The sequence below is a fragment of the Callospermophilus lateralis genome, chromosome 6 (assembly GCF_048772815.1).
Source record: "Callospermophilus lateralis isolate mCalLat2 chromosome 6, mCalLat2.hap1, whole genome shotgun sequence".
Lineage (NCBI taxonomy): Eukaryota > Metazoa > Chordata > Mammalia > Rodentia > Sciuridae > Callospermophilus > Callospermophilus lateralis.
The window spans coordinates 30,736,238-30,744,718 of NC_135310.1; positions in this window are offsets into that span (position 1 = coordinate 30,736,238).

Consider the following 8,481-nt stretch of genomic DNA (forward strand, 5'->3'; position numbering starts at 1 on the left):
AGTAAAAAAAATAAAAGGGCTGGAGGTGGGCCCACACAAGCCTCGCAGGTGCCTTAGCAGGACTACCGGCATCATTATTGGTGCAGAATTCCCAGATGCCACTCCCATGAAGGACACTCAGCCACGATGCATGTGCAGGAACTCTGGCCGTCACTCCTGTGTGGACCTTCATCTACTAACGTGGGGCTCCCCCAGTCACCTCCATCTTGGGACTCAGCAGCTACTGACATTGTCCCCTACTCCTGGTAGCCTGCCTGCACCTGGGGACATCACAGGCTCTGAAGAAAGCCAACAGTCATAACATTGAACGCCACAGAGTTCATCTCTGAACACATCGCACAATGCCATCCCCTGGCTCTCCCAACCAGACCTGACACCCCATCACTGAAAGGGGCTGCCTCCATCTTGGGTCACCTCCATCACCATCTTTAGTTGGGGCAACTAAAAGTTTGGAACATTGAATAGCCAGGTACCCATAGTTTTCTAATTCCCCCCAATAACTTGGCAGAGTGACTGCCCAATACAAAACAGCCCTCCGCGACAGGTACGCAGCCACCAGAGTGCAAACACAAGACCCTCAGAGAGACAGATTCCGAATTCGAAAATAGAAAGGGATTGGGTGAGAGAGATACAATTTAGAGACTGATTTAGAGGACAGGAAGTATGAGGTGTACAGGCGAGATGAAGAGAAAAGACCCAGTGCCCACAACAGTGGAGCAGATCCCAAAGGAGATCCTTGAGATGCAGTCTCCCAAAGGAGATGCCATACCCCACTTCCAGGTACCCTGCACCTAAGACCAACCCTCACACCCTGGTAACCCCCCACCATCCTGAGGGCAGAGATACCAACTAAGAATAAACAACCCCACCTATTGTATGAGAAGGGGAGCAGGAAACATACTGATCTCCAACCAAACAATCCTTGTTTCTTCCTTCGAGATTTTTTTTTCTTCTCCCTCTTTTTTTCTCCTGCCCTTACATCCCTAACATATGTGAAACTAAGTACTTTACATGAATTAGGATACTGAGGCTGAGACAACTGAATTGTATATTACAGTTGTGTTGTCTATTCTTTTTTCTTTTTTTCCTTCAATTTTTACTATTTTAACATTTTTAATTTTTAAAAATTTTTTTTAGTTGTCAATGAACCTTTATTTAATGTATTTACTTATGTATTTATATGTGGTGCTAAGGATCAAACCCAGTGCCTCACACATGCTAGGCAAGCACTCTACCACTGACCTACATCCCCAGCCCTATTTTTCTTAATATATGTGCGTTTGTTTTATGTACTCTACTATCTTACCTCTTACTGGACTACCCAAAATTATTCTCTGTTCTCCTGCTATTAACTTTCTTCTTTAGATTTCTCTTTCACACTTCTTAAGATATAATAACTCTATATCCTCATCTAATACCTCCCTCAGCATATCGTCCTACACCTTACCCCTGGTTTTTTGTCCACCATCAGAAACTGTAAACCCTTTTAAAAATATGCTGATTATATTGTAGATAATAATTGAAGTCACCATTTATGTGCATTGTGACCAAACTGTAAATGTCTTAATAACAACTACTAGTTTTTAGGTGGTATTTTGTTTTAGGTGGTATTGTCCTTCCCCTCAAAGGAGAGGTTTTGGAACCCTACAGGGGCACTTTAAGCCTATCTGGTAAAAATGGTAACTTTGGATCCACAGAGCTAAAAAGGAAGGCAAAGGAACAACATGAAAAGACAAGAGAAGAAAGTGCCCCAAACAAATCAAGATACCACATTATTTGAATCCATGGCAGGCCTAGCAGATGAAATTACAGAGAAGGAGTTCAGGATGTACATAATTAAAATATTCTGTGAATTAAAGGATGATATAAGAGAGCAAATACAGGCAGCAAAAGATGGTTTCGACAAAGAGCTACATAAGCAAATATAGGAAGCAAAAGATTACTTCAATAGGGAGATAGGAGTTCTAAAGAAAAACCAAAACAGAAATCCTTGAAATGAAAGAAACAATAAACCAAATTAAAAGTTCAATTGAAAGCATCACCATCAGATTAAACCACTTGGAAGACAGGACCTCAGACAATGAAGAAAAAATATATAATCTTGAAAAGAATGTAGACCACACAGTGAAAATGAGCAGAACATTCAAAAAATATGAGACAGCATAAAAAGACCAAATTTAAGAGTTATTGGGATAAAGGAAAGCATAGAGTTCCAAACCAAAGAAATGAACAATCTATTCAATGAAATAATACCAGAAAATTTTCCAAAAATGAAGAACGAATTGGAAAGTCAAATTCAAGAGACTTATAGGAGATCAAATGTACAAAATCAAAAAGATCCACACCAAGTCACATTATAATGAAAATGCCTAACATACAAAATAAGGAAAGAATATTAAAAGCCATGAGAGAAAGGAATCAGATTACATATAGGGGAAAACCAATAAGGGTTATGTGTAGATTTTTCAACCCAGACCCTGAAAGCTAGAAGATCCTGGAACAACATATATCAAGCCCTGAAAGAAAATGGATGCCAACCAAGAATTTTATATCCAGCAAAATTTAGCTTTAGATTTGATGATAAAATAAAGACCTGCCATGATAACCAAAAGTTAAAAAGAATTTACAGCTAGAAAACCTGCACTACAGAATATCTTTGGTAAAATATTCTATGAAGAACAAATGAAAAACAATGAAAATCAGCAGAGGAAGGTATTACACTAAAGGAAAAGCTAATCAAAGGATAAATCAAGTCAAGTTAAATAACAAAAATGAACAAAACTGGCTGAGAATACAAATCATGTCTCAAAATAACTTTGAATATTAATGACCTAAATTCACCAATCAAAAGACATAGGCTAGCTGATTGCATAAAAAAAAAGAACCAACAATATGCTGCCTCCAAGAGAATCATCTCATATGAAAAGACCTCCACAGACTGAAGGTGAAAGAGTGGGAAAAATCATACAACTAACATGGACTGTGGAAGCAGTCCCACTATCAAATAAAGTAGACTGTAAGCTAAAGTTAATCAAAAGGGACAAAGAAGGACATTTCATACTGTTCAATGGAACCATACAGCAACAAGATATAACAATTATAAATTTATATGTCCCAAACAATGGAGCATCTATATTCATCAAACAAATTCTTCTCAAGTTCAAGTGTCAAACTGACCACAACACAATAATTTGGGTGACTTTAACACACCTCTTTCACCACTGGGTAGATCTTCCAAACCAAAGCTGAAAAAAAGAAACTATAGAACTCAAGAATACAACCAATAACTTAGACTTAACTGACATATACAGAATATTTCATCCTTCAATGAGTGAATATACTTTCTTCTCAGCAGTACATGGCTCCTTCTCTAAAATAGATCATTTATTATGCCACAAAGCAACTCTTAACAAATACAAAAAAGCAGAGATACTACCCTGCATTCTATCAGATCACAATAGAATGAAATTAGAAATCAATAATAGAATAAAAAATTAAAAAATACTCCAACACCTGGAGACTAAATAATATGGTACTGAATGAACAATGGGTTGCAAAGGCCATCAAGGAGGAGATTAAAAAGTTCTTAGAGGTAAATGAGAACACTGATACAACATATGGAAATCTCTAGGACATTGTGAAGGCAGTACTAATATGAAAGTTCATTCCTTAAAAGAAGAAAAAGTCAATAAATAAATGACCATACATCTCAAAGCCCTAGAAAAAGAAGAACAAATCAACACCAAAAGCAGTAGAATACAGGAAATAATTAAAACCAGAGCTGAAATCAATAAAATTGAAACAAAAGAAACAATTGAAAAAATTGATAAACCAAAAGGTTAGTTCTTTGAAAAAATAAATAAAATTGACAGACCCTTAGCCATGCTAATGAAGAGAGAAAACTCAAATTATTGACATACGTGATGAAAAAGAAATAAAGAAGATAATAGAAATTATTTTGAAAACTTGTACTCCATTAACATAGAGAATATTGAAGGAATCAACAAATTTCTTTGGGCATATGAGTTGCCCAAATTGAATCAGGATGATATACACAATTTAAACAGATCAATTTCAAGCAAGGAAATAGAAGACACCATCAGAATCCTACCAACCAAGAAAAGCCCAGAACCAGATGGACACACAGCTGATTCTACAAGATCTATAAAGAAGAACTAATACCTATACTCTACAAATTATTTTGTGAAATAGAAAAAGAGGGAGCACTTCCAAACTCATTCTATGAGGCCAATATCACCCTGATTTCAAAACCAGGCAAAGACACATTAAAAAAAAACAACAACTTTAGGCCAATATCTCTAATGAACATAGATGCAAACATTCTCAATAAAATTCTGGCAAATGAATACAAAAAATATCAAAAAGATAGTGCACCACATTCAAGTGGGGTTCATCCCAGGGATGCAAGCCTGGTTCAACATACAGAAATCAATAAATGTAATTCATCACATCAATAGACTTAAAGATAAGAATCATATGATCATCTCAATAGATGCAGAAAAAGCATTTGACAAAATACAGCACCCCTTCATGTTCAAAACACTAGAAAAACTAGGGATAACAGGAACATACCTCAACATCATAAGAGCTATCTGTGCTAAGCCCTAGGCCAACATCATTCTAAATGGAAAAAAAATGAAAGCATTCCCTCTAAAAACTGGAACAAGACAGGGATGCCCTCTTTCAACACTTCTATTTAACATAGTTCTTGAAACACTGGCCAGAGCAATTAGACAGATGAAAGAAATTAGATACAGATAGGAAAAGAAGAACTCAAATTAACACTATTTGCCAATGATATGATTCTATATCTAGAAGACCAAAAAATTTCACCAGAAACCTTCTAAAACTAGTAAATGAATTCAGCAAAATAGCAGTATCCATAAATCAAAGGCATTTCTGTATGTCAGTGACAAATCCTCTGAAAGGGAAACGAGGAAAACTACCCCATTTACAATAGCCTCATATAAAACAAAATACTTGAGAATCAACCTAACAAAAGAGGTGAAAGACCTCTACAATGAAAACTACAGAATGCTAAAGAAAGAAGTTAAAGAAGACCTTAGAAGATGGAAAGATCCACCTAGTTCTTGGATAGGCAGAATTAATATTGTCAAAATGACCATACTACCAAAAGCACTATACAGATTTAATGCAATTCCAATAAAAATCCCAATGACATTTCTCATAGAAATAGAAAAAGCAGTCATGAAATTCATTTGAAAAAATAAGAGACCCAGAATAGCTAAAGCAATCCTTAGCAAGAAGAGTGAAACTCCCTTGACAGTTTCATTTTCTTTAGTACTTACAGATAATCCTTATTACATAATAGAACTTTAGCAAATATTTATTGAATGAATATGTAAACACCAATGATCCTATACCACTCTTTGTTCCATAATTTCAGAAAAATCAAGATTTTATGTTCATAACCTCACAAAATCTATTTTTAAGAGAGATTATAAAGAATTTGTTTTCTGATTTTCTGGTCTAGATGCTGTACACAAGCAATTATTCACCTCTTCAGATCTACACATTTCTTATTATTTGAATGAAAATCACTTCACAAAAATTTTTGTCATCACCATCTCCTTTTTTAACTTTTATTTTTTGGTACTGGGACTAAACTGAGGGTTATTTTACAACTGAGCTACATTCTCAACCCTTTTTAGTTTTTATTTTGAGAAGGGGTTTTGCAAAATTATTGAGGGTCTTGCTAAATTGGGAAGGCTGGCCTTGAAGTTGCGATTCTCCTGCCTCAGCCTCTTGAGTTACTGAGAGTCCAGGGACATGCTACCATACCTGGTTTGCTTCTTATCAATTGACTGCTTTTCAAATGGATTTTAAGATCCTATTATGGTAAGCATTATTTCATTGCCTTCCTCAATATTTTAAGCATTTGTCCTGGCACTATCCATTAAAATGTCATTCCCTTATATGGAGCAATGGCTCTCAAATGACATTTTATCCAGGAATTACATTTCTCAGTTCCCTTGTATTGATGTGGTCATGTGACTAGGTCATACCAATGAAACCTGATCAGAAATGTCTGCTACTTCTGGGCCAAGGATAATAAGAAGCAGGTATGCCCATATTTTTTGCCTGTTAGTACAAGGCAAGAATGAGGCCACATGCAGGGTTAATCATATTTGTACTATGGATTCTGGTGCATTTGTATGCATATGTGTTTATGTGTTTAACTGGGGATTGAATTCAGGGTCTTGTGTATAGTAGGAAAGTGCTCTTCCATTAAGCTAGACCTCCAGCCCTTTTTATTATGAGTCATAGTTTGCTAAATTGCCCAGGCCATCCTCAAACTTGCTATCCTCCTACCTCAACCTCTCCAGTAGCTGGGATTATAGGTGTGCACTTCCATAACTGAAGAACCCGCTGGATATCATCTCAGAATAATGTTTTAAAATATATATCACAATAGAATTGAAGGATATGGAAAATGACAACCCCCAGGAAAAAATGGGAACAACTCCCAGTGAGAAAAGGAGGACAATGGATCCCAGGGAGAGAAGGGAAAAAATGGCTCTGACTTTTCTCAGTTTCCTGTTCTACAACTATCTCCCTGACTTCCCAACTGACACATTCTGCTATGATTAAGTCTCACTACATATTCTGCTATGATAATTAAGTCTCTCTTTAGCCAGCCCATTGGCGCAAGCCTATAATCCCAGCAGCTTGGGAGGCTGAGGCAGGAGGATAGTGAGTTCAAAGATAGCCTCAGTGATGATGAAGTGCTAAGCAACTCAGTAAGACCCTGTCTCTAAAGAAAATATAAAATAGGGCTGGGGATGTGGTTCAGTGGTCCAGTGCCCTTGAATTCAATCCCTGGTACCTTAAAAAAAAAAAAAAAAAAAAAAAAAAAAAAAAAAAAGACCTCTATTGTAACCAGTTGGGATTTTCTTCCTGAAAATGTGTCCCTCCTGTGCTTAATAAAGCATGGCTGGTCCATTGAGGTCTGTCCTCATTTTAGTTACTTTTGCTTTCAAGAATTATAAAGGCAAGAAATTATATTGAACTATGAAAACATTTAGAAAGTTAGTGACAATGACAATAAATGTGTATTTGAGTTCTGTATCACTATATAACAATTACCCATAAAGCTTAGGGGTTTAAAACAGCAATTACTGTCTCATGGTTTCATGGGTCAGAAATCTACTAACAGCTTACCTGTGTGATCCTGACTCAGGGCCTCCCATAGTCTATAATCAAGGTGCCAATTAGGTATGCAATCATCTGAAGGCTTAATGTGGAAAAAATTCACTTTCAAGTTCACTTACATGGTGGCTGGCAGGCTTCAGTCCTTTATCACATTGACCTCTCCACAGACTTGCTTCATGACATTGCAAGCTGACTTTCCTAGAGCAAGTTCTCAAAGAGGGCACAGAATCCACTGAATTGTACAATTTAATCTCATAAATGACATCTGATAATTTCTGCCACTTTCTATTCATTGGAAGGGTATGGATGCCAGGAAGCTAGGATTATAGGACTATTCTCAAAGCTGGGTGTGACAGAATGATATATATATATATATATATATATATATATATATATATATATATATATATATATTTTCTAGATCACATATATATGATCTAGAATATCTACATTATCTAGAAATTAACATCTTTTCAAAATTATAAGTTATAGTTATATAGTGCTATAATTTATATAGCTATATTTTTATTAGATATAACTACTATAGTTATATAGCTATATAATAGTTATATAACTATGATAAGTACTATAATTTTGGAAGGATGCTAAGTATAAAAGATTCCTCTCTCTCTTCTTTCTTCCTTCCTTCCTTCCTTTTTTTTTTTTTTAGTGCTAGGGATGGGACCCAGAACCTCATGCATGCTAGTCAAGTGACCACTGAGCTACAACCCCCAGCCCATTAATGATTCTTTGCAAGATCTACAATAATAGTACAAATAGTAATTTTAAAAAAATATGATTTCTATTTTTTGCAAGTCACATTACTGCTAATACCTCTCCTTTCTACAGTTATAATTAAAGGATATGATAAATTTCAGTTCAAAGTTAACCAGGATGTAATTTCCCCATACCAATATAGTGATAGCACTGAATTCTATCCACAGATCCTTTGGGGATCTTTGAATTCATGAGCCCTATGAGATGGGGGAGCCAAAAGTTGGTTTTACGGTGCTGAATCATTGCATGGAGAAAATACTTACTAATCTAATACACTGCCTTGAACTGCCTGAAAGAGAAAAAACTTCAATTGTATGTGAGTCATTATACATTTTGGAGTCTGTCACCTCTGCCTAGCCTATACAAACTTTTCCCGTATTCTATGTATACATTTGCCAATTAACTACTATATTATAACTTTTGTTTTAACTCTGTCCTTCCACACATACTTTTATTATTTGTAGGGGCAGGTACTAGGGAGTGAACCCAGAGGTGCTTTAGCACTGAGCT